Raw genomic sequence first — 27,187 nt, 5'->3', positions numbered from 1 at the left:
TTGAACTCTGGCTGTGGATGTTGGCAGTCCTGGGCCATTCAGACACAAGCAGAATGGGCAGGTATCAAAGAATCCATCTTTAAGCTCTGTTCTGATCTACATTGGCCTGAAGACATTTGGGGATATTTAATTTGATTCCTCGTTGTTTCAAAGGAGAAAGTTGAAGCTCAGAAATGGTTCGGGTTTTTCTATCAAACACCACCTCTTCTGGGGTAGGAACTGTTTCCATCTATTCAGCTTCCATTTTTCTGGGGATGGGAATTTGGAGGGGTGGGGTGGGGGTAGGGCTCTTGAAAGAGGTTTGTGGAAGTGCTGGGTGAGAATTCAGAGGCTCCAAGGCATTCTTCCTGCAGGGGTGTTGCTGTGCCATCTGCTGGCTGGGAGGTGGGGGGTGTGTATGGAGGGAGCGCGGGGGTGCTGTGTGCTGAGTGTTCTGCTGCCCAACCTGCCAGCACCTGCCCTGCCCTGGCCCAGCCCACTGACCCCCAGCTACAACTCAGCAGTCTCACTAGGGAAATGGTGACCTGCTGTCTGCCTCCCTGGGCTAGCTTGTGGATTAATTGCTTCATGTTCAGAAAGTATCTTAAAGAAGGAGTGGTTACCTGAGCCCTTCTAACATATGTCATCCCTCAGGCCTGGGCCCTGCTTTAGGTGGGGAGAAGAAGTGGGGTGGGTTTTGTGGGATCCAAGGCCCCCGGCCCCAGAAAACCTCCCAGATGGCCGATCCTCCTCACTGAGGTTGAATCCGATGTGGGTACACGAGTATGTTTATCTGTGGTGTTGGCCGCCGAAAAGTAACAGGGGACACATTCCAGACACATGAGAATCAGGGAGGCGTGCTACGGATGTCACCATTTTCTGTGCCTCATTTTGCACCGGATCAGTTCTTTTATACCCATTCACTCTTGTAACCCTCGGAGTCCTCAGATATGTGCGTGGACGAGCATGAGCGAGCTCCCAGATGGGGTGGGGGGTTCAGCAGAGGCAGCCCAGATTCCACACAAAAGCAAACCCCGTGCCTGGGGTACGATCCCACATGTGTATCTCAAAGCCTTTCATAATGAGCTGTGGGGGTCAGCTTTTCTTATTGTCTTTGGAGTTTGGCAAACCGGCAAAGGACTCCCTCCAGAAGGTCTGTAAGAACCTGTTTGACAAAAATCCAGGAAGATGTCCTGCTGGTGGCAGGACTTACAAAGCCTGGGACGGCACTTGGCAGGCTGTGGCGACTTAGGAACAGGAATCCAGTGTTTGGTTTGCCCGATTTCTGTCTTCAGACCTCACTGGTGAACTCTGCCTGTCTTTGCACTCTGTGGCATGATAGATTGGAATTTGCTTTACCCTGCCCAGATCACTGCAGTAGCTTCCAAGGGGCCTCCCCAGGGCATCTGCACTGTCTGCCTTGTCCCCTTCTTCCCTCTGCTTTCCCCCCAGAGTGACCTCCTCACACCCCTCTTCTGACTAAGCCCGGGAGTCCTCCCACCTGCCCTCATTCCCCCTCAGGCTCTCTGCAGCCTGGCTCTGGCCCACCTTTCTGGCCTTCTGTCTCCAGGCTCCTTGTTTACCAAGTCCAGCCAGACGTGCAAGCCTTTCCCATCCTCTTAATGCCTAGGATAGCCACCCACTTTTCACTAGCTGAGTCCTGGCGAATCTCAAACTAGCTCCAAGCTTCTCCTCCTCCAAGAAACTGTCAGATGCCTTGACCCCCTGACCCCCAGACTAGGAGTGGAGATTGTCCTATGGTAAGACCTTGCTCTGGCATTTAAGTTACATAGTGCTGCCCCTAATCTATAGGCTCCACGGGGGCCTTGTTTGGGATTTCTCTCTACCCATCACCTGAACAGAGAAGAGAGACTCAGTACATGTGGCACAAATGAAGGCTTTCAGAGGGCTGAGCCCCAGAATATCTTTCTCTGTATTTTGACTCTTATGGGGACTGATAACTTGAGAGTCACCAAAGTAAAGCACGGAGTGAATAACGTCCTTGCTACCCAAGAGGGTAATAGATTTTCCTTAGTAGGGCATAGAGCTCTAGGCCAGAATCACCTGGTGACTATAAAGGGAAGAGGTATGTGAGGCAGAGATTTTCCCCAATTTATAGACCAGGAACTTGAGAGGTACAGCACCCTGATTATAATGAGCTGGCCAGGCTGGCAAAGAGAGATGCTTGGGGGTTCAGGTACAGGGACAGTCTCTGTACTTCCTACCACACCTCCCTTAATAGCCTGGAAGGAGGTGAAATAACCCAAGCTCATTATAGGATTCAGGAGGTGACTAATGGCGAATCCGTGCTTCCTTACAGGGGCCAGCTCCATGGGGGCCAGGGTAGAAGCTGGGGCACCGGTTCCTCCCACGTCGTGCAGACTTCCTTCCAAAGGGTCTTCATCTGGGTAACTTTCCCCTAGGACTCAAGGAGCAGCTATCAGGGATAGCTAAATGAAATCCATTTTAAAAGAAGTTTGAAATGCAATGTCTTGCAACACTCGTACGGAATGCTAAAAATAAGTCCCCATGTAAGATGACCCCTATCAGCTAATTGTCGATAGATAGGGATCCCATGCAGAAGAGTCTCACATCTCCAATGCGGAGTTACAGAAGGGAGAGGTTGCAGGAAGCCGGATTGAGCTGCTGGCGGTTCCCAGGCCCTCAGAGCCAAGGTGACTTTTCTCTTTGTTCTTCGCGAGGCCCAACCCTGGCAGCATCACCTCCTCCCTGGGCCTGGCTACAAGGGTCTTGAGGGCAACTTCTGTTGTAAGCAGAATAATGTTAACAGCTGGGACGTGCCAGTCTGTCAGAGGTCACTGCTGTTACAAGTTTCAGAGTGAACATTTTTAGTAGAAGGTGAGACAGGAGAACTGCAGGCTATGCTTTGAGGCTGCAGACTTGAAAAATCAGAGCATTTTCAGAGCAGCGGGCTAAGGCTGCCCAGCCACCCTGTTCGTACCTCATAGGCCCTGGAAGTTCAGACAGAGCCTGCTCTAAGGGAAATTGGACAGGTGGTAGGGAAAAGTCAGTGGACCCTGAAAAACGGGAGACAGAAGCTTTAATCTTGCTCTTCTACCAATGAGCTGGGTCACCTTAGACAAGTAACGTAACCTCTCTGGCCTGCACCACCTGTAGACTGGGGTTCTCATAGATCTTGTTTTGCCGTTCAGTGAACCTATGAATCCAGAATCTTCTGGAATCTTCCATATTCCTTTGCATGACTCTCTCGACCTCTTCTTTGATGTCCCCACCCACTGAGACATAGAGGGCTTTAATTTGTGTCCTCCCATGCCCAGCTGCCCAGAGTACCTCCCTTTTCATCCTAATCCCAGATTTCCCGTGAGTCATGGGATGATTTAGCAAAGCTGCCTGTTTTTGATGCTTCTTCATCAATTAAAACAAGTCCTCATCTATTATCTGAAGAGAGACAGGGGTAATGGAGTGCGTGCTGGTCAGCTGTGTCGGGGCATCCTCAGATCAGAAAATAATACCAGAACAACAATAGCAGCAACTACGAGGAGGATTCATTCAGTGCCCGGCTCTGTGCCGAGGGGATTAACGTGGCTTACTGCATGTAAATCTCCCCCCAAAACACTACAAGGTAAATAATAATATTCTTCTCATGATGAGGAAACTGAGTTTAGAGAGGTTAAATGATTTCCCTGGAGTCCCACACCCAGTAAGCGTTGGAGCAGTGTTTAAATCCAGACTCAACACTGTGAAGCACTGTGTTTCCTCTGAAGACTACCTAGAGGAATGCTGGACTTTGGTTTTAAAGCAGCGAGACCGAACACACACATACACATACACACGCATGCACACACACACACATACACACACACACACAGCTAGACTCCAACCCACAGGAGAATTTATGCACACGAGTGAGCTCCAGACCTTCAACACCATCGCCTTATAAGTTCGGTTTATGTGCTGCTTCCAGCAACGTCACGCATGTGAGGTGAGGGCTCCTCGTTTCTCCTTCACGCACTACACACACGTACAGTACTTTTATCTCATGTCTCTAGTCTGCATTTGACTCTGTTATTGTCTTTGTTTTATCTTCCCGTGGCATTCCATGTGCTCAAATAGCTTTTCACCGGTCTGGGCTCCAAGTGGTCTTTGGCCCTTTCCAAAATGCAAATCCAATATGCCCTTAAAGGAAAGATTTGTGACCATTCAGCCATTCCGACTGGCTCTCGGTTTCCCCACCATTTCAGGGGCTCACTAAATGTTTTAGCCATGGAACCTTTTGATTTCTGCTGGAATTTCTTAGAGTAGCCCAACTTGGAAGGCAGATAAAAGTAGAGCTTCTGTGTTTGAAGCATAAACTGAGGCGTGACCCTCTTCCACTCTTCTCCTCCTTGGCCTAAAGGGGACTACCAAGGAAGCTTTGAGTTCCAAGGGACCCGGTTTGAAAACCACTGCCCCGGCCCAGGCTGCCCGGTGACGGGAGGGGCAGTGTCAGGAGCCATGTGCCCTCTTGCTGGTCCAGGGGCAGCAAGGCCTGTCTGTGAACTGAAGGAATATATTGGTGTCTCCTTAATGTTCTCACTGGCTTCAGGGAAGGCGAACATGACTCCTAGGTGGACACCTCCTTGGAGTCTTTAATCCACCATTCATATTTGTAGAAGAGCTTTAAGAGGTTTGCAGAAATGCTTTAAGGAAGGAAGAAGAGGGAGCTCGGTGGCTATAAATAGAAAGGCTAGTTCTGAGGTCAAGAATGATAAAAGAGGAGAGAAAAAATTTAAGGGCTGCAATGGAATGAGGAAAGAATCATAAAGATATTAAGAAAAAGCGTACAAAGTGGGGATTTCCAGCAGAAAGCAAAAAGCACAGTGTGTCTGAATCCCAGACTGAATGCTGGACGTCTGATGTGTCCAGCCTCCCACTGCAGTTAGGGGCACGCGGACCCGGGAGGGATCCCCGCTCCGTGCCAGGTCCTGGGGCTTCCAGCAAGGATCCCTCTCTTAACGAGCTCACTGTCTAGTAGGGGACTTACTCAAAAACTCGAAATCCAAAAGGAGATCCGGAATAGCAGTAAGGGAGATACGAATGGAGGTGAAGGGAGGTCAGAGGAGGGGTCCTCTGTGAAAATACCCAAGCCCCAGTGAGCTTCCTCTCATGCCTGGTATTCCTTTCAATGCTGAAGTATGAACTTTGGGTGAAATTTTGGCTCTTCAAATTATGTCTTACCAAACTTATTTTGACTCCTTCATCCTAACTTCATTCTCCACCCCTTCCCCCCGCCCAAAGAAAGAAATGGCTTGTTTCTACCCTCAGAAGAGGTGTAAAGTCATAATCCTGTTTCTTCCAACATGAGTCAGTTGGACCCTTGCTCTCTGGTGATTGCAGGTGGCTCAGGAATTATTCTGTCCTCCTGACTGAATTTCACTGGAGCAGAGCAAGGCCTTTCCACTTCTTGCCTAATTGCTCTCAAGTCGCTTTCACTTAAAAGCATTATCTAGTACCTCAAACCAACATGGAGGGCAAAAAAAAAATCTCTGACCATCAAGGGGAAATTAAAGAATACCCCAGTTTGTTTGGAGGACCCCAGCCAATCACTGGTGCGCTGGGAGAAGCCATTGTTACCAGACGAATGTCATAAAGCTAAGGGGGGAGCGTGGAGGGCTGTTGGATCTAATCCTGTGATTTACCCATTTTCGCAGCAGCCCGATACTGGGGAAGGCATTCCAAACTGAGTTCCGATTTCTTTTGTGAACTGGGAACTTTACCAGTGGAACTTGAAACAATGTCTAACCTAGGCCGGAGGCGGGCGGCACCTTCGCTCTTGGCTTTGGACGTGAGGCAAGGCTGTGTCACACTGTCTACTCCCAGGGCCTAGGACAGCGCCTGGCACACAGTAGGGACCGCCAGATCCTACCTGTGAAAACTGGACTGCTTATGACAAAGGCAGGGCAATGGGAGCGCACAGGCTGTGTTCGTGAGGAAGAGAGATGCCTGACACTTAGCAAGCATTTACTGAGGGCCGGTAGTTCCATGCTCAGTACTTTGTTTTCTTCTCCTTTGACCTTCTGCAGATCTCCAGGAGCCGTTTCCCAGGTGGGAAACAGATAAACAATGCCTTAGTTTGTGAGGGCCACCATAAAAGGTGCCACAGACTGGATCACTTACCACATACTTATTTCTCACAGTTCTAGAGGCTGAGAAGTCCAAGAGATCAAGGTGCCAGCAGGATGGGTTTTATCCTGAGGCCTCTTCTTTTGCCTGGTAGATGGTGACCATCTTGCTTTGTGCTCCCATGACTTCTTCTTTGTGCATGCTCTTGGAGGATGGAGAGATCTGGTGTCTCTTCTCAACAGGACAGCATCCTCAGGATCAGGGCCTCCATCCCCCTGGGACTACATTTCATTTTACTTCTCTAGAAGCTCCCTGTGTAAACACAGCCATGCTAGGGGTTAAAGCCCCAGTGTACAAGTTTTGGGGTAGGGAGGCACAAACATTCAGTTCATAACATGTAACGGGCTCAAGTATGCACAGCTAGGAAATGTTGCAACAGGAATCTGAACCCCCTTACCGAGAAACCTCTTCTTTTCCACCTCAAGGCATCATTTCCATGACATGTGGAGTTTCAGTCTAGTATTGTTGGAGATGAGAATGAGGAGGTAGTCTGGACTTGGAGGAACCCTAAAAATGGAATCTTGTGCCACCTCATCTATACTCTGCCCACCACCCATACTGAAAACCATGCAGTTCCCTGAGCCTTCTGCTCAGTGACTCACTGAATATGATGCTTTGCTCTGCCTTACAGAAGGGGTCCTCAAACTCAACTGGCCATTAGAGCCACCTAGCAGACTTTAGAGAAACCAGGAGTCCGAGCCATGCTGAAGGGCTCCCACGAGCCTCAAACACATCATGAGAGTGACAGATTATACGCTAGGGGTTCAATGAACAAAATAAGATAGGTGGATGGAACTGGAGGGTATTATGCTGAGTGAAGTAAGTCAGTCGGAGAAGGACAAACATTATATGTTCTCATTCATTTGGGGAATATAAATAATAGTGAAAGGGAAAATAAGGGAAGGGAGAAGAAATGTGTGGGAAATATCAGAAAGGGAGACAGAACGTAAAGACTGCTAACTCCGGGAAACGAACTAGGGGTGGTAGAGGGGGAGGAGGGCGGGGGATGGGAGTGAATGGGTGACGGGCACTGGGTGTTATTCTGTATGTTAGTAAATTGAACACCAATAAAAAAAAAATAAGATAGGTTGACTTCATACCTATATAAATTACCTAGTGTGAATAGATCAAAAGTCTGAGATAAATGGGATATTTATCTGAATATCAAGCACCTCACCAAACAGGACTTATAAAATCCAAAAGGAAAAATGAGTGAATTTACAGTGGAGAAGCCTGCCAGTCACCACCTTAATCGAGTGACCAAAGCAGACATCATCAGTATTGGGACAAATAGAAACCATGTGCCATTTCACAGGTGACAATAAGAAGGCACCGGGCACTGCTGTGGCAGCCCTATCACAGATGCATAACCTGAATCTCATCATAATGAAATCAGATGAACCAAAACTGAGCAACATCTCCACAGAGTTACTGGCTTATCCTCTTCAAAAGTGTCAAAGTCTTGAAAGCTAGGGGTAAGCTAAGAAAGCTTTCCAGAATCAAGGCAGCTAAAGACACATGACAACTAAAAGTGATTTGTAATTTTGAACTAGAGCCTCTTACTATTAAAAAAAAAAACAAAAAAAAACACGATCTAACATTCGGCAAAACTTGAACGATCATAAGGTATCAATATTGATTTCCTGATTTTAATGGTTGCATGGTAATTATGTGGAAGAAGCTTCTTGTTTGGGAGAAAGCCCCCTCTGCAAAGGGAGTGATGGGACACCTAATCAAATGACTTCCAAATGGTTCGGTCTTAAAAAAAAAATGTTATTTATACTGTAACTTTTCTGTAAGTTTGAAATTCTTAAAATACACACAAAATATGTCGTGTCCAGTTTGTGCATCAAACCAATTAAAACAGAATCTTCAAGGAGGAGACCAAGGGTTCAGTCAGTAGCTGTGGAAATTCCCAGGTGATTCCACTGTGAGCCTGGGCTGAGATTCTCAAAATATGATCCCCAAACCGGTGGAGTTAGAATCAGTGGGATACTTGTTAGAAGGACAGGTTCTCTGGCCCTACTCCAGAACTCTTGAATCAGAAAATCTGAGGATAGGGCCCAGCAATCTGTATTTTAACAAGCCTTCCAACCGGTTTTGGTTCACGCTTCAGAACCATTCATCTAGAAATTTCCTCATGTTTCTCTCCACCTTTGCTCTCAGTTATCCTTCCAGAGTCCATTCAGACCCCCTTCAGACCCATCTCTGCAGCTACCTCCCTATCTTAGTGTAGTCTCAGGGTTTTGAAATGACCTACTTACACATTGGGTCACCCCCACCAGAGCTGGTCCAAGTGTTGTTCAGCCGGTACCCAGCACAGAGTGGGCACGGATGCATACCTGTCTAATTAATGCTTATCAGATGAATGGAGGGACATTCAGTGGTGTCCCCTATGCCACATTTACTTCCATTTGCATGCCCTTTAGAGGCACGCAGTGATGCGTCTCAAGTCGTTCTGTGATGGGAATAGGATAAGGGGCTCTATGGAAGCAGAGAAGATGACAAACATTTGAAACCACATTCAGAAGTACCCCCACCCTTAGGGGAGTTGGTTCTGAAACCTTTTACTAAAAGGTGCCTGCGAACTGCTGGGCTCTCTAATTAAACCAGATGGACTGGATGATAGCTGATTAGATTCCTGACTTACCGATCCTCCTTCTATTTACTCACATAAATACGTTGATGAGCCAGAAACCATTTCATTCAGGGAAAGCACCTCGCTGAATATTTTTAGAAAATTAAACTTTTATGGATGACCCAGTCTGTGAGCAGCTAAAATGCCAAAGCCTGTTTCCTATAGCACTCAGATGGTTGAGCTTTCAGCAGGGGAACTGTGAACGAGTTTGTTTCCACAAACGTATGCCAAAACAACAGCAACAACAAATTACAGACCCATCAGTCATCTTGGATGGAGAGAGCAGCATGTCACAGAGACCGACACAACCAGGGACTTGGGCGTTTCTTTGCTGGAACTGCTGCTGCCTCTCCTAGCTCTGTTTGGTGGCATCACATTTGTTGATGCTGACTCCTGATCCACTTGGCTATCTTGATTGGTAGCATTTGGGGGTGCGGTTGACGAAGTGAATACTGAAAAGGACACACACTACTTTGAAACATACATTTATAAACACATGTAAATACAGCTACATCTCCATGCATAAATACATATGCATTTGTGTATCAATAATTATTTGTCCCACTCTTTGAAAAAATCTACTCCAGAGAGAGTTACTCAAGTAGCAAGGATCTTAAGCAACCGTGGGGTTGAGAGAGTCTTTACTTCAGGTCCTGCCACTGATTTGAATCCATATCCATGCCCTGTAGAAGACATGGAGGTGGCCTAGATCGAACCCAAGGAAGATCATTTTGTGAACTGCATTGCTTTAGGATATTTCCAAGACAGTTCTGCTGAGATGACAGAAGAATGAGTAGAACATTCTAAAGGTATGCCATGAGATGCATGGCCTTGCAGAAACATCACTGCACTTGAGAGAGGACAAATCTCAGTCCCAAGTGCTCACATTGGCTCTGACCCATGAAAATTGGTGCTGGTCTTCCTTAGCTGAACTGTATAATCAGAATTCTGTTTAATCACACTCAAAGAGTATTTTTGACTGATGGATTGCTAGCGGGTGTTTACTTCCATGACTGATGCAACATATTTAGAACATATCAGGTTTACCAAAAATATAGAAGCATCCCCTCTTGAAGTAAAAACCAAGATCAGATTGTTCTCTAAAGGCATGGTAGGTCTCTGGAAGGTCAGATGGATATAATCCCAGTGTGTAACTTTCTGCTCATTTATTTATTCATCTAGTATTCAATACATTCCTACCATGTGCCAGATGTTATTCTAGGAGTAAATAGTGGTTAATAAGACAGACATATTATCTTCTTTCATGGAACTTAAATTTTGTGTTCACCATTAAGTTTGGTGAACATAGAAGTGAATGGGATAGGTAGAACTTGCAGAGTAGCTGGGAATAAGACTCATCTTCCAGAAAGCCATCTCCACCGAATATTGTTATAGAATGAATTGTGTACCCTCAAAAATCCATCATCCTCAGTACTTCCAAGTGACACCTTATCCGGAGATAGGCTCTGTAAAGAGATAATGAAGTTTAAAATGAGGTGGTTAGAATAGGCCCTAATCCAACATGACTAGTGTCCTTATAAGAAGAAAACCAGCAGGTCTCTTTGCAAATAGCTTCATCAGTGTGAAAGAGGCTTCCCCCCTCTTCAGAGAACACATTCCCCTAGATGTCATGTTTATTGATTTGTTTTTCAGCAAAGCAAAATGGCTTCAGGTTGGGCTGGTTCCTTCTTCTGTCCAGATATGTTGAGTTCTTCCATTGTAAGACCCTCTTTGTCCTTTGTAGTTAGAGACTTGGATATTTCCTTGATACTGGGATTTAGAGCTGAGGCCCAAGGGTCAGAAACCATCCCTAATTCTGCATTTCGATTGTGTCCAACCACCAATGGTCCTGAGGACATCAGGACACATACTAGGCAAGAGAAGCAATAGAATTGAGAAGAGGGTGATGCTTTTCAGTGTTGTCCTATTACTGGTATGCTCAGTGATAGTGTGTTGATGGTTAAGCTGTGGAGGAAGATTGGGGCTTGAGCTCAGAGACTTGAAGTCAAACATTAAAAACACTTATGTATGATGTGGTACAGTCCTGGTGCTCAGAAGGCATAGAAATGGCCATGGTAGCTGAGGTCCCTGCATTGGTCCTGCCAGCCCAGAAAGCTGTCTTCATGGAAGGCTCTAAAATGTTGTGGAAGGGGCTGATGACCTTAGCACTAGGTGGAAGTCCATTGTCCCTCGCCACATAATGCCACAGCTCCTATTCCTTCTGTGTTTTGAACCTCTGTCCCACTGGTCCCCAGAAAGACCTGCCCAAAGGTAGGAGGAGTTACTCCAGCCTCTGAAAGGGATGCATGCTGGTAGGAGCAAAGGGGCCTGTCACCACTTACTCCTGTGTCACATTGGCTCATCACCTGTCAGTCTCTCCTTGGGTGGAAGACACTCACTGACAGGGACCCTCCTGTAGTTCTCTCAGTATTCTCAGAACCTATTCTATGCTTACTTTATAGCTGGCACTTAGTAAATGCTGGCTACAGGGAGAAAAGGAAGAAAAGAAACATTCTTTTTGGTCTGAGCAACACCCCTATGTGGCATAATGTGGCATAGTTCAGTGTAATTTATGTAACTTATGGATTCCAAGAATCTCAAATAGGATCTCTCTCTACCCCCGGCCCCCTTGAAACTGCTTCACCCAGAATGTGACTCTGGTGTGCTTCTGAAGCCAGTCCTCCCGGCTGCCACTTGTAGGCCACCAACATCTGGGGTGGCCCTTGCAGCTAGGACTGCAGTGCCTGGAGACAGAGACCAGTGCTCTACCCCAGTTTCCCCTGGTCCTTTGGGAGTTTGTCTGGCAGACTGCTCAGGCCACTGTATTCTCCACCAGCAGGACACTCACTGCACGCCAGCTCCTGCTGGGTGCACGTGCTTCCACTTGCCAGGAGGCAGCTGCCTTCCTTACACTTCATGGGCCCCAGAAGTCTGTACTAGCTCCCTTATTCTCCTTTCAGGACATAGGTATGAGGTCACAGTGTATGGGACTGAGTAAAAACATAGTAAAAGTAAAAATTCTCTCCCCTCTGACCCTGACCCTCATCCTTAATACTCTGGCTATCTACGCCCAATCCCTTGGGTTGGGGGCTTTCCCTGGAAGCTCCACAGAGCCTCCTGCAATCAGAAAGCCTCCTCACCCCACCCTCCACCAGCCAAACCTGAATCCCAGGGTGAGTTCCAGTTAGGCTTCCTACGCCGGCTAGCCCAAGGGTATCCTCCTTGGCTAGAGGCCACACCTCATCTTACCCAGATAGGCATATTAAGGTTTTAGTTACCAAAAATAATCCATATGGCTCCAGAAAGGCTTCAGCAGAGCATGAAAGCCCTACGGGGGTGGGAGTCAGATGGACTTCTGTTTGAAACCAGACTGTACCACTTACTAGCTGTGTGACTGTAGACAAGTTACTAAGACTTCACGGGCTACGTTAAATGGGATAATTCCTATTTCACGAGACTCTAAGAAGTTTACAGGAGTGGAGATACGAAATGACGGAAGGGCATTTCTGGCAAATAGTAGGTACTGAATCTACCTTGCTTTTCCTGTCTTCCTCTTCCCTTAAGTTAAGAGTAAGGAATAGCTCGATATAAATCTTTGACTTTAAACCACCCACTGGTGAACCTCCCCTTGAATATCCTAGCAGGAGAGCCCCATCAAGGGATACCTGTCCCTGCAGTTGGAATGCATAAGTATCTGAGCTGCTTCATACTAACCAGGGCTGAAATCCACAACTGCCCACCGAGCCTCCCAGGATGTGCTTGCGGAGCTAACTGGGCCATTCCTGCTGAGTTCTGTAGCGTTCGGTAGAAGTCTTTCATTACGATGCTCAGAAAGGGCTTCAGACGAAGCTGAGGGAGGTACCAGAGGCAAAGTGAGCTGAGCAGGGAGCAGAGGAATGGAAGGGAAACCTCACACATAAGTACAACCTCTTTGCCAAGAGGGCCACAAACCAGAGGAGGCCAACTTCCTTTCCAGCACCTCCCAGAAGTGGTTCGTTGCTCTAAGTCTAAGGGAAATTAACGTCAACCTCTTTAGGTCTCTTCCAAGCTTGGCAGTTTTCAACCATTTGCTCCCACTGCCTCCCTTCTCCATTCCTCATCCCTGCTATTCCTGTGAGAGATCTTTGCATAGTGGACGGTGCCTTGTGACCCATGACCCCTGCCTGCAGTCCTGATGAACAGAGGCCCTCCTGCACCATCAGCACTTGCAAAGGACAAGCACACTCTAGTCTCTGACTGCCATGCCATAGGGCTGAACAGCATAGACTTCAGAATAAGAGCCAATCTCCCCTGTTGGCTGTTCAACATGGGGGCAAGTCATTCACCCTCTGAAAGCTTCCATTTCTAATAAGTGTGAATAGAGCTCATTATAGCCTCCTCAGAAGTAGAGATGGTACAGGTAGGCATCTTATTGTCTGACACATGGTACGGTCGCTGTTTATAGGTGTCCTTGGCAGTGGGAGGCATGGCAGGTGTGAGATACATTCACTCATACCAGGAACTCATACTCTCCCCACCTTTTGAAACCGTACCTATGCTTCGTGCCTGTGAATGGCATCATCTCCATATTGTCTTCACCATCTCCTGTAACCATCTAATTTCCTAATGCTTGGCACACCTACATTCTTCTGTTTCTTGGCCTCTTGTTCCCAGGTCTTCTGAGCAAGTCTTATATTTCCCCAGGGTGACTATAGGCTCTTTCAGACCCAAATCACCCTTTCTAGTGAGTGTTTCAATAATGGCTCATGGGAGCTGTGAATGTCAGTGAAAACCCACGTTTGAGCAGGTGGACGTATTAAGGTTGCCAACATTCATGTCATGGTGTCCGAGACAGTGTACTCGTGTGTTGAAGATAGTTCAAAAACAGCTAAGATAAAGTGGGAGAGAGAGAAACCATATAGCCTCAAATAGAACTCCCAGTGCCGTGTCCAGGGGCAATACTCAGAAAAGGCCAGCTTTGATTTGCACCTTCCCTCTGGGGGCAAGGTGCCAGGTGATTATAGCTTAAGGTAGGTTTGGGAATTTCCATGCTGCTGGAGACATCATATGAAAACCTTCCTAGTATTTGGGTCCGACAGCAAATGCTGAGACAGAAAAAATATTTCCATCCATCTGCACTAATCTCTTGTTTCCCTAGCAGTTAGAAAGAGAGAGAGGGGACGAAAAAATAAATTAAAGGCTGCATCAGAAAAAAAAGCTACAGAGCCAGGCTTATGCTCAGTCTGCTGCCAGGTCATTTTCTCGTCGGTACAGGAAATGCCAAACTTCTGCGGCTATTGGGCGGAGGTGCTGGGAATATAATCATTTGAACTGTGATAATTGAAGGCATTAAAGAAGAAAGCCCAACTGAAAAACTTCCAGAAAAGCACAGGCACTCAGAATTCAAAGCAGGCCCCTCACACCCCCCAGCCTGTGGCCACACGCGGAAGAAAGCTGCACTTGGTGAGGATTGGGTCTCCTTCCATGTCCCGAGAGAATCCACCCATCTGCAGCGGGTGCTCCATGCCAAGCAAAATCCAAACCTCAGCACCTTTCCACATATTTATGTGCAGACCTTCCGTGTTTGGATGTGCAAATCTGCCCACGTGGTGCCTGTATCAGGTACTGTGTTTAGGTTGGGACCCCAGGGAACACAAACCCGATGAGGGCTTTGCACTTTCCTTCAGTTTTACAATCTATGTCTTGTTACGCTGCCCGTCGGCTTAGCATGTGCTCGCAGTTGGCTGGAGCTGGCGGTTCTCAGTGCTCCTGGAGACAGGCCAGGCTGACAACATACATCCGTGGATTAAACCATTAAAGCCATAATGGCTTCTTCCCCTTCCTCCCTCCTCCTTTCTTTGGCCCATTCCTAGCCAGAGACATCTCTCCAAAGGAAGGGACCTCTGCCTGTATATATCCTAGGCCAGATCTGACGTAGCAGATCTGACACTTCATGTCACCCCAAGTGTGGTTGCTTCGTACAATTGGTCTCATAGATCATTGGGTGATAAACATTTTCTTCTTGGTAGCTTAGATTTTTTTTTTTTTCCTTGTGGATCTTGGCTTCCAGGACCAGGCGGTAGGACTGGGAAGGTTGAGAATGGTCCAGTGCCTTCACAAGGCCATCAGAGAACTCACCTGTGAACAGGGTTCTGTTGAGCACAATGTGCTGTGCACTTCATACTCTGTCAGGCATTGTAGCAGAGGTAGAAGTAATATTTGATCCCTGACTTCAGGAGGCTCACAGTTGGATTAAGAAGCCATACACAAACTGGAATTAAAATTTAAAAACGTAAAAAAAAAAAAAAACTAATGCAACACTGTATGTTAACTGACTGGAATTAAAATAAAAACTTAATTAAAAAAAAAAAAAAGCCAGGGACACCAAAATCAACATGACACAACTTGAGGCAGAGAAGGTAAGAAAGAGTAACAAAGGGGGGGAAAGGGGACAGGGGTATAGGGCTAAGAACGCTGAGAAAGTGCTTTCTGAAGGAGGTGACATTTGCACTTGACCTTGATGACAAGGTGAATGAAGCTTCTATAACCTAGCAGTTAAGAGTAAAGACTGAAGAGAGAAGGCTTGGTCTTAAATCCCATCTCGGCTTCTCCCTAGCTGTGTGATCTTGAGCAGGTTCCTTAATCTCTTTGTTCCTCAGTTTCTCTACTTGTAAAAGGATAATAATAGTGTCTGTCTCACCGGGGTGCCCTGAGGATTCTCTGAAATAAGACCTAAACTGGGGTGATGGTGGTGGTGTTGCAAAGCTCATGGGAGAGCAAAGAGCAAAATTGGCCGGATATGCACTTTAACATGGTGAAAATGATTTTGAGGGGAATCTAGTGGGTCAGTGATTCATCTTTCCTGGCCATTTGAATCTGCAGTCTCTACCCCTTTTATTAGATCAGGGGGGCAGACATCTAATCAGCCATCCGAATAGGCCAAAGCATCAGTTAGACAACTTTTGGAGTGGGTGTTTTATTTTTAATCAGATGGGCAAATGTGTGACCTAAATTGGTACATAAAGTGCCATGACAACTCCAGCACCTACTTCCTAAGAGGATCAGTCAATGTTGTGGCTGATAGGCTTTAGGAAAACAGGGGAAACAATGTGTGTATTTGCTTCTGGCAGCTATTTTAGTCAGAGGGATTTCATAAGAGCAACATGTTTGTTAAATGCATCAGCCATAAGCTGATGATTTTATGATAAAGTAAAAAAAATTAAAAATAAAATTTTCTTTAACTTGTCTCTATGGAGTCATGTAATTTTGGAGTGGGGAGGAATCGCCCAACTAATCTAGTCTTTGGAGCAGTGAGAGAAATATGGAGCCAGGTGGCTCCGTAAACTGGGAAGAAGTGTCTAGAATCTCAGATCCTAGTTTCAGAAAATTTCTTCCTCATTCCACAGAAAGTCTTATTTCCCTTTACTTTGGGGACTTAGGAAAATTGTTATGATCCTCATTGGCTGCGGGAAAGTAGAGAGGGCAGCCTGTCATATGGCAAGCCACACAACGCCCATTTCTAAGCCAGTGGGTGATGATGAGGTCTTAAGTGCTGGATGGGAGAGGAATTGAGAAAGATGTTCACAGGTGTGTCTCTATCATTAACATATATGGCAAAATGAAACCCTCCTCGGGGGATCATGGAGGTAGAAGGCAGCTTCAGGATCACTTAGTATTTCCAAAAGTACGTTCTCCATTTCTCAAGCTGTTCAAAGGTGTTGCATATCACAGTCCACTAAATTCGGAAATGATGATTCGAGCAACAATAATAGATCTGTTTGCCACAGGAATTTCAGAATCCGTAATATGCTTCCATTAGCATTGTGGCTTTCAAGAAAGGGATGTAAGCATGAGCCCAATTTTGTGGTGCTTTGTTGTTGTTGTTGCTGTTGTGTTTGTTTGTTTTTAATTTTTAAAAACAAACTGGCCCAAAGTGAAGAACCCTTTTTGTTATGGCTTCTGGCGATCTCCCTCAGCATTTGTGTTCTCTGGAGCTTCAGGACATTGAGATTTTGTCTAATACCTAAGTTTACAGATGAGGTTATTGGAGCAAAGTCACTATCAAGTTCATGGTTGAAGTAGGACCCAAGCCCAGGTCTCCTGAGCCTCTCCTTGACAGTTGCAGAACTCAAAGTAGGCAGACCAAACTGCCCACTTTACCTGCAGTTATCCGAATGTTTCAGGAAAACAGTTTTTAAAAAATACTTCCCTTGGGCACCTGAGTGGCTGAGTGGTTGAGCATCTGCCTTTGGCTCAAATTGTGATCCCGAGGTCCTGCGATCAAGTCCGGCTCTGCCTCTCTCTGTGTGTCTCTCATGAATGAATAGGTGAAATCTTTTAAAAAAAACAAAAACAAACAAACAAAAACACCTCACCTTAACTTCTTTGGATCTATATTTCTCTTTGTCCCTCTGTCATACAGAGCAGGAAGTCATAGAATATATGATACAATCCTCTGTCCAATAGACAGAAAGAAAAGGAACACTTAATTTCTATTCCTTTTTCACAAAAGTGCCCAATAGGATTGGCTCTGCGATGGAGGCTGGTAATCCTGGTTTTTGTAGTTTCCAAAATCCTTTCATAATTAACCTGGGAATGTGTCCATACCGATCTATTAGCAGGCACAGTTTTAATGGGTGTGCCCATTTGCAAACTTCAGCAGTATCTGAAGGGTTTTGATATTCTGGTTTGTTGGCAGAGAATCGGGCCCCTGTGGCTCAGAATGCTAAGGGTCCTTGCTTCCCTCGTGTTGCCAGCCACCCAAGAATGTGCCTGAGACAAGTTGCTGTGCAAATCTGCTGAGCAGACAGCTAGGATGGTGTTGTATTGTAACCAACAATCAGGAGGGCTCTTCATACACAGTACATTTTCCAAGTGATACATTTTGTAGACATTAGCAGAGTTTGATTTTTCCTAATTAAGGCAATGGCCATCATTATTGCTTAGCTATAAGTTACCATTTTTTTTTTACATATGTTTTATCTCATTTCTCATGACAACCATTCCTAAGTCCTACTTACCTGACCTTGAATAAGACATTTTAATCCCTTTGTGCTTTGGTTTCCTTGGGGGAGCTTGGGAAGGTTGAGTACAATGAGGTATAATTAAATGAGTATCTAGCTCATGTTTGCATATACTAGGCACTTTATTGTCCTTTACTGGGGCAAAATTTATATTATGTATGATATTATAACATCCCACTTTCCTCTTTCTATACCTCTAGCTAAGACAATTAGACCATAGTAATATTTTAAATAATCCAAAGTTTTGGTAAAGAGGCTGTAGACCATGCTAGGCTGCTAAATCCAGAATGACTCTTCTTACTAGGATGAAACAGAATTTGATTTGCCAAACATGCAAAGGCTCAGGTAATATGAGTGTGATGTTTAATCCAGTAAGAACATCCTTTGTATTAAATCACTGCCATCACCACTTTAAGAAAATTAATATTTATATCAAACATCTTCTGTAATGAGATACGAACCTTTGACCATCAGAAATCTAGCTCAGATTTTTAGATTTGCATGCTCTTGCAGTCAGGTTTCTGAATGATTTATTTATCCAATTGGAGAAATAAAGTAGATGCACTCTTTCAAAGGAGACATTGAATCAAAGCAGATCACTAATTATTCCCTTCTTAAGGTATTCTGGTTGAGGAAAATAAAAGAAGACTCTGAAGTCAAACATACTGCACAGATAATTTTGAATATTAGTTATGTTTCTAAAGCTCCTTTTAAGACAGACCATGAAAGGTAGGTGACATAATGTGATTATATTTTGAGACCAAGTATTTATATTTGAGAAGAAAATAAATCCTTTTACTAGAATAAATGGTTAACTCTTTCAGAGTAGTCTCTACTTTCTGTTGACGCTTCTCCTTTTTCTGTCAATCTCCTCTTTTTCCCCATCGAATGAACTCTTACCATCTGCAACTAAGATAAAGTGTCACCTCTTCCAGGAAGCCTTCCCTGGTCTCCCTTTCTCCATTTTAATGTTGAGTCCTTTGCCTGCCTAGATCTCAGTCATGAGCACCTTATTCTGGAATAATGAGTATGTGAGTCTGTCTGGTCCACTGAACTGCAGCCCCCGGCAGGGCCTCAACAAAATGTCCTTTCTGTCTTTGTTTGCCAAAATAACTGGCACAAAGTAGGTATTCAGTAAGTGTCTGTTTATAAGAACTAGAGGGGCATCAGGGTGGCTCAGTCAGTTAAGTGTCCAACTCTTGGTTTCAGCTCAGGTCATGATCTCAGGATCCTGGAATTGAGCCCTGTGTTATCAGGCTCCTTGCTCAGTGGAGAGTCTGCTTCTCCCTCTCCTTCTGCCCCTGCTCATGCTCTCTCATGTTTGTGCTCTCTCTTGCTTTCTCTCTCTCTCTCTCTCTCTCTCTCTCTCAAATAACTATATCTAAAAATAATAATAATAATAATAACTACAACACATCCCAGACAGTGGCCTCACCATTGTATTGCTGGGAAAAAGAGCCAAGGTGTTAAATAGTGTCATGGAACTCATGGAACCATAGCTAAAAAGGCTTCTAGATTTACATTCTTCCATGCTGGAAGAAAGATGACAGGCACAGTGCAGTCCTCACCTGCCTTCCCTGGCAAAGTTCCCAAATGTGGGTGTTGAGAGGATGTTAGTCTTCTCTCCAACAGGATTGTAGGCTGTGTTCACATTTTTAAGTGCTCCTCTAGCCCCCATGGTATCTATTTCAGTAATAGGCACGTTGTAATAATACCTTACTTGAATCCAGTCATAGTATATAGTCAGTCATTTATCACCTTACATGTCTGTCTCCCCTGCTATCCTACCTCATTTTTTAATCACTGCTGTTTAGTACAGTACCAGGCACTTGGCAAGGATGCTAACAGTCTGTGAGTGAATGAATGAATGAATGAATGAATGGTAAATGAAGTCATTCGCATCGCATCATACCTTATAGACTTCATGATACTTTCTCTTCAGATCTCACTTGATTTAATCTGCACAGCAACACTATAGGGCTCATATGACTAGGGTTATTGTCCCATTTCATAGATGAAGGAATTGGCCATCAGCAAGATTAGACAACTTGCTCATGACTTCATATCTGATAAAAGAACCAGGACTTATGCCCATGACTTCCAGTGCTTGAGCCACAGACTCATGCTCCTAACCCAGAGCTTCCTATACAATTTCTAATAGGTGGGATATGTGTTTGATGGTTGAAAAAAATGATGAGACCTGCTAAGATACTTTTCCCAGGATAGAAGGTGTAATCATAATAACAGCAGTTACTATTTATTGAGTCCTTAAGATGGGTACCCAGTAGATGCCAAGCACTTGACACAAGCCATCCTAACTAACACACCCCAAGGTACCTACTGGTATTACTATCAATTCTCACTGGAGGAGACAAAAATACAGAATGCTTACATAACATCTGCATGGTCACAGAACTGGTCCATAGTGGAGGCAAGATTGGAAGCCAGACAGTTTGAGGTCAGAGCCCTGACTCTTAACCCTCTGCATACATCTTCCCCCGAAAGGCCTCAGTTTTCTTCTAAATTGTCATTGTTTTCCTAAAAGTCCAACACTTTGGGGATAATTTTGACCTTGGAAAGATTATCCAACTTACCGGGGCCTCTGATTCCTCCTTTGTAAAATGAAGAAATTAATATCTACCTTTTGGAATTGCTGTGAGAATAAAATGGTAATACATGAAGAATGTGCTTTGTAAGCTGTAAAGCATTATACAAATGAAAGTTATTGCTTAGTGAAAAATAAAAGGCAACAAGCTATTGTAATAATAATTTGATTGAACAAGTGTTTATCGAGTTCATACTGTGGGCAAGGCATGGTCAAAATAAGAGAAATACTTCTATTCATCACTGAACATAATGCTATCAAATTTCCAGCAAGAGAATCTACTTTCCCTGCTTCTTTTTGTTAGAAACCTGCTGGTGAAAATATCTAACAAGAAAGAAAACAAAACCAGGTAAAGCAACCTTGTTTAAAATTGTGCCAGTGATTAAATGTGCTTTATAATTTTGTTTTCAATAATGCACCATCCTATTTAAAAGCTTGCCTACCCTTCTTGTAATTTCAAACATCATCTGGCCCCTTTGGAGAGTATATGTATGTAAACTGTTCTGTTCTCAGTGGAATAAACAAAATGGATAAATTAGGAACAGTGCCTCAAGGAAGAACTAGAGAGGCATTGGAACTGTCAGGATTGAAAGTCAGTATTCTTGGTTGGATCTGATTCCTCCTTCAGATCCATCCTGGCCTCGTGGCCTTGAGTGAGACAGGTACGCTGGCTGAGCCTCCATTGCTTTACTAGGAAAATACGGCATCTGAAACTTTTTAAGAATGGTTTATGAAATCTTTCTCACTGTAAAATGTGGGTTCTTGTTTTATGTTGAATTCACGAAAATAATTAGCACCTTTTAAAAAATATTTACACGATAGCAGTAGGGATTTTAAAGACATAAAGTCAATGTCTGGTTAAAGTTATATATGATAAGAGTTCAACAGTTCAACAGAGAACATTGAGCATCTACCCTATAACCAACATATGCTTTACACACTGTTCAAGTAATGTTGACAGTTCCTAATCTGAAATCCCAGCACTCTGAAATAATACATACATATAAAGATTGTCTTTAAAGAATGTAAAACCCACATAAACATGGCAAGTTAATGCGAGAAAAAATTGAAGAGAAATGTCCAGTTTTTTCAATAATTACCAACTGAACTAAAATCGACCAGTTACTAAATGGTTGCAGGGAGAAACGAAACTGGTCCTTGCCCTCGAGGAGCTCACCATTCCCCTCAGAATATGATAAGAGCTGAATAAGACTCATAAAGTAACTTGAGGATCCCAAGATAAAATAATTAGTTCTGCTGGGGGTGTCATAGAAGAAGTTCCAGAAGAGGTGACATTTCTCCTGAAACCTGGAGGTCAAATAGGATCTCCCTTTGAATTTTTTGGCAGCAGTCTGCTTGTTCACTTCTATTAAATCTATATAAGTCAGTAAGTATGGATAGCAGATCCAGCAGGGACCAAATCAGGACCCTTCTCACAAAACATATTTCAACAGAGTAGAAGCTTTCATGATTCATGAATGAGGAGGACTAGAGTCCAACCCTTAGGTGTAAATAGAAAGTCTCCCCTTTGAGTATGTTCAGATACTCTGAGTCAAGATATTTATCTTCTACTCTCTTATAGAGCTGGAATCTATCCTGAGAGTTCCCATAGTCTTGAAAGATTCTTCTCATGCCTTTTGCAAAACCAGTTTTTGTGGCACATAATAACTGGTATGAAATGGAAGCTTTATCAGTCTGTTTTACTTATAAACTAAGTTCACAAAAAGATATAAGGAGCTGCTGAGTGGGAAATTTAATGCTGATGATTTGTAGGAGCATGTCAGTACTGTTTCTCATATCCCAACGCAGGATCTGTGGCAACTACGGCATGGCACTAGGCGACAAGAAGAAGGTTAAAAAGCACCCCTTCAGGGCACCTGGATGGTGCAGTCATTTGAGCATTGGACTCTTGCTTTCAGCTCAGATCATGATCTCAAGGTTGTGAGATTGAGGCCTACATTAGGCTCTGCGCTCATTGTGGAGTCTGCTTGAGATTCTCTCTTCCTCTCTCTCTGCCCCTCCTGCTTGTGCTTGCTCACTCTCTCAATCAATCAGTCAATCAATCAAATAAATAAATACATCTCTAAAAAAATAAAAAATAAAATATAAAGCACCCCCTCAACCTGTTCCTTATATCCTACAGTGGAGTGTCCAGCTCCAGAGTTCAGATGAGGCTGCAGCAATTAGAACAGAAGTGGAGGGGTCTCTGTGTTGCTGCTTTGTGTCCCCACACTTCACAGCTGCTCTGTGATCAAGTCCAGAGTGGCGTGGCTTTCTCTTGTGTGTAGTAATACTGGATGCCAAATGGAGTGGTGAGGGAACACTATTTGGGCAGTTTATTTTTACATGCTGAGCTCTTTCCCCTTTAGCTCTATATTGAGAGGTTTTATCTCTGTGAGGCAGTCCTGATCAACAGCCTAATTGGAGAAGCCAAGCAAGACTTGGACTGGCAACTTGCAGCGTTTTCATCGTAGATGGTACGAGACAATTTGGCTGGCCTGGGAATCATGTGGGGTTCAGCTGCCTCACCACAGTAGGCTAGGAGCATCTCAACGAGAGACCATGACCTACGTCTGTGTACAAAGTGATTGGCACATGCTAGGTGCTTTGGAGATGTTTGTAAGAAAATAAATGACTGGACAGCACCATCATCCTGTATTCCATCATGCCTCTTCTGCTTAGAAAGACTGTTCATGTTTCTTCTCATTCACTGCTCAGAATACACTTCAACTCAACCTTGCCTGTTCGCTACTTGCCTATTAAACTTCTCATATCTCACCTTCTCTAGAACAACTCTCTGACAACTATAGGCTTTATTGATCTCTTCCTGCCTGAATTATGGTATCATTCCCTTCAGCACCCATCTGTTGGAACTAGGGGAAAATACAACCAAGTTCTAGTTTCTAATTGTTTATATTGAGTTTGAGTCTCATGACTTCTTTTTTTATTGAAGTAGAGTTGAACAATATTACATTAGTTTCCGGTGTACAACATTGCGATTTGACAATTATATACATTGTGAAACGTCACTATAGTGAACATAGTTAGCATCTGTCACTACACAGAGTTGTTACAGTATTACTGATTATATTTCCAGGGCTATGCTTTACATCCCCATGACTTTTTATTTTATTATTGTAAGTCTATACTCTTAATGCCCTTCACCTATCCCCCAACCACCTCCCTCTTAGCCACTAGCAGTTTACTCTCTGTATTTGAATCTCTCTCTGGTTTTGTTTGTTCATTTGTTTTGTTTTTAGATTCTGTATATAAGTGAAATCATATGGTATTTATCTTTCTCGGTCTGACTTACTTCACTTAGCATAATACCCCGTAGGTCCAGCCATGTTATCCTGAATAGCAGGATATCTTTTCTTTTTGTGACTAAGTAATATTCCTCTGTGTGTGTGTATGTATGCACGTTGCATATCTTCTTTATCCTTTCATCTTCCAATGGACACTTAGCTTGCTTCCATAATTTGGCTATTGCAAATAATGCTGCAATAAACATAGGAGTGCATACATCTTTTCAAAGTAGTGTTTTTGCTTTCTTCAGATAACTACCCAGTAGTGGAATATCTGGATTATATGGTATTTCTATTTTTAATTTTGGGGGGAATCTCCATTCTGTTGTCCATACTAGCTATACCAACTTGCATTCCCACCAACAGTGCACAAAGGTTTCCTTTTCTACACATCCTCACTAACACTTGTTATTTCTTATATTTTTAATAGCCTTTCTGACTGATATGTTATCTCATTGTGGTTTTAATTTGCATTTCCCTATGCTTAAAATGTTGAGCATCTTTGCATGTGTTTCTTGGGCATCTGTATGTCTTCTTTGGAAAAAAATGTCTATTCAGGTTCTCTGCCTATTTTTAATTGGATTATTTATTTTGTTATTTGAGTTGTATGAGTTCTTTATATATTTTGGATATTAACCCCAGTATGGTATGGCAGTAGCACAAAAATAGACACATAGATCAATGGAACAGGGTAGAGACCATAGAAATAAACCCACTCTTATATAGTCAATTAATCTACAACAAAGGAGACAGAATATTACAATGGCGAAAAGATAGTCTTTTCAATAAATGGCCTTGGGAAAACCAGACAGCTATGTGCAAAAGAATGAAACTGAGCCACTTTCTTACAGCATACACAAAAATACACTCAAAATGAATTAAAGACCGAAATGTAAGACCTAAGACCATAAACATTCTTTAAAAAAAAAAAAAAAAAAAAAAAACACAACAAAAAACCTGGGGAGTAATGTCTTAGACATCAGCCTTAGCAATATTTTTCTGAATCTGTCTCCTCAGGCAAGGGAAACAAAAGCAAAAATAAACTACTGGGACTACATCAAACTAAAAAGCTTTTCCACAGTAAAGGAAACCATCAACAAAATGAAAAGGCAACCACTGAGTGAAAGAAAGTATTTGCAAATGATATATCCAACAAGGAGTTAAAAGCATGGTTTCTTGAAAGCAGGGAGTAAGTAGGACCATGCCTTTGTACTCCACATGGGGGAATGGTTGTAGGGGATGAAAAGAATCTGGAGCTAGAATTGGATCCAAGTGTGTGACCTGGTTCTGTCCCTTGATATTTGGATGATCTTGGCCAAGCCACTTAACTGCTCTAAGCCTCGATTTTCCCATCTTTAAAGTAGGAATAAATAGAGCTTGTCACAGTGGGGTCATAAGGATTAAATGAGGTTGCTTGTGCTAAAATGTCAGGCATAAATTGTTTTGTTACTTATCCCTGACAGAGGCTAGCGCTAGCTGGGAACTTCATCTATTTTTAGTGACTATTAGTTTAGCGACTGAGGAAATGAACCATGGAGAGTATTTTGCCTTCCAGAAGTGACTCCTATAACTCATTTGTAAATGTTGGCATTTTGGAGTGGAAAGAAAAAAATGAATTTTGTTTCTTTTAAATGGATGATGCCTTGCATTTGCATCACAAGCAGAAGGAGAGACATGCTTTCATTCAGTTTTATTTTTCTTCTTTAACACCAGTGACTTGTATTTCTTGGGTCATATTTGCCTGGGAGTAAAAAATAGGGTAGCCAGATAGTTTTGTTCCCATCCATTCTGGATGGAACTGGAATCCCTCCCCTTCCCTCAAATCTTTGAACTCTCAGGGCATATTTCAGGTGACCTGGGCATTTTGCCTGCCTTCACAGTTCCCTGTGGCTCCCATGGTGACATCTTCTGAAGCTGCTGATGCTGAAAACAGCAGCGTGGACCTAATATCCACTACCAGAGATGCCCATGGGGGGGCGGGGTGGGGGTGGGGGTATTGCTGCTGCTGCCTGCTGACTCACGATGCCCACAGATGGCTGCCCCAGAGGCCCTGAGACTCTGTGCCCTGGCATTCAAAGCGCCATCACCACTGCACTTCCTGCCAGTCCCCTTGCTTGGGTACCAGCTCCCACTAAGGCTGCCGGCAGCAAAGCAGACAGGATACCCTTGTTTTCACTAGGTGCCGCTCTTGGTTTGGGGGAAATTGCTCTTTTTTTTTATTCCGGTTGTGCTCAACCATGCAACTGTGGCTGTTCTCCCATGAGGCACAGGACAGCTGGGGCAAAGAATGTGCTGCTCCACTCAGAATCACCCCTCCTTCTGATTCTGGCCCATTCTCCAAAGGTGCATTTTGATTCACTCTCTCTTTGGAAAATACATCTCCTTCCTGGAGCCTCCTTGACTCCTCCTGCATATAACCCTCACTAAGTGTCACTTCCCCTCTACACCTGCCTGAATCTGGGGTGAGCCCTACTTGAACTCAGAGTGGGAGACCCTGTTACACCCCTGATCCTTCATGTCCAACGGTGCGGAGAACCCCCGACCACCATTTCCTGGGTGGAAAGGGGCAGGAAGCAAACCCAGTCCATCTCACGGATTGGAAACTGGGTTGACAAGCAGGTTTGTGTCTAGCTCTTTTGGCCAGTGGGGTGACTTTAGGTGGCCTTGGCTTCCCCACATACAGAGGTGACCTCCCGATTTCAGGGCTCACCACATGCACTGTCATGGATGAGCACATGTACCAGTGTGAATTGTCTTCATTTGCCCCTTACCTGAACCACTCATTTTCCTTTCTCCCAAATACAGTTTTGACTGTATCCCTTTATATCTGCTAACACATCTTGATGGAACATCTTTTTGTGTATGTGGCCAGGGAGTGGGGGAGGGATATGGATTAAAGGGAAGGAATTTGAAGAAAGAGCCCCTTTTCTCCCTGAACAGTGAGGAGCCTTATTTCTTCTAAGTAGCTCTGTTTTTGGCAGTCGTTACCTGGAGAGCCTCATTCTTTCCCTTACCTTCTCATCTGCAGAAGCCACGATATAACAACGTTTCCCCTGACAGGAGCTCAGGCAAGCCACTGTCTCCTGGAGGCGAGCCAGCCCCATGTGCTGGCCAGTTGGCACTACTTGCCTGCATGCAGGAAGCCAACGTTCTTCTCTGTCCCCAGAGATGTCAATCCTGCGGTGCCAGCTCCCTCCAACAGGAACCATGGAATCATGGAATACTTACTTCCCTTGAAAAAGAGAGATGAGAATTCCTATTCCTCCCCACCCCACCCGCCACCCCATGACATATAGTTTTATATGGTGATGGGCTTGGACTTTTCAAGAGAGAGTTTAGGGGAGAGAAATGCTATTTTTTTTTATTATCTCTCCACCCCAGCCCAAATTGCTAGATTTGCTGCATTTATTCAGCAGTAATCTTTCTCCCCTCTGCCCAAAAGCTGACCTGCTGTTGGCATTTTTCATTCTAAAACCAGAGTGGGCTGTTGGCTTTTGTTGGTGTCCCATCCTGT

At 44.2% G+C, this 27,187-nt stretch overlaps 1 protein-coding gene across 1 annotated transcript in view; it reads left to right on the top strand.

The window, feature by feature from the left end:
* LOC119866906 (RAR related orphan receptor A) overlaps window positions 1-27,187 on the top strand; it is a 711,488-nt gene that overhangs the window by 243,094 nt on the left and 441,207 nt on the right. The gene's annotated exons all lie outside the window — the stretch shown is intronic.

The sequence above is a fragment of the Canis lupus genome, chromosome 30 (genome assembly GCF_011100685.1).
Source record: "Canis lupus familiaris isolate Mischka breed German Shepherd chromosome 30, alternate assembly UU_Cfam_GSD_1.0, whole genome shotgun sequence".
Taxonomy (NCBI): domain Eukaryota; kingdom Metazoa; phylum Chordata; class Mammalia; order Carnivora; family Canidae; genus Canis; species Canis lupus.
This window is presented reverse-complemented; position numbering and strand designations above follow the sequence as displayed.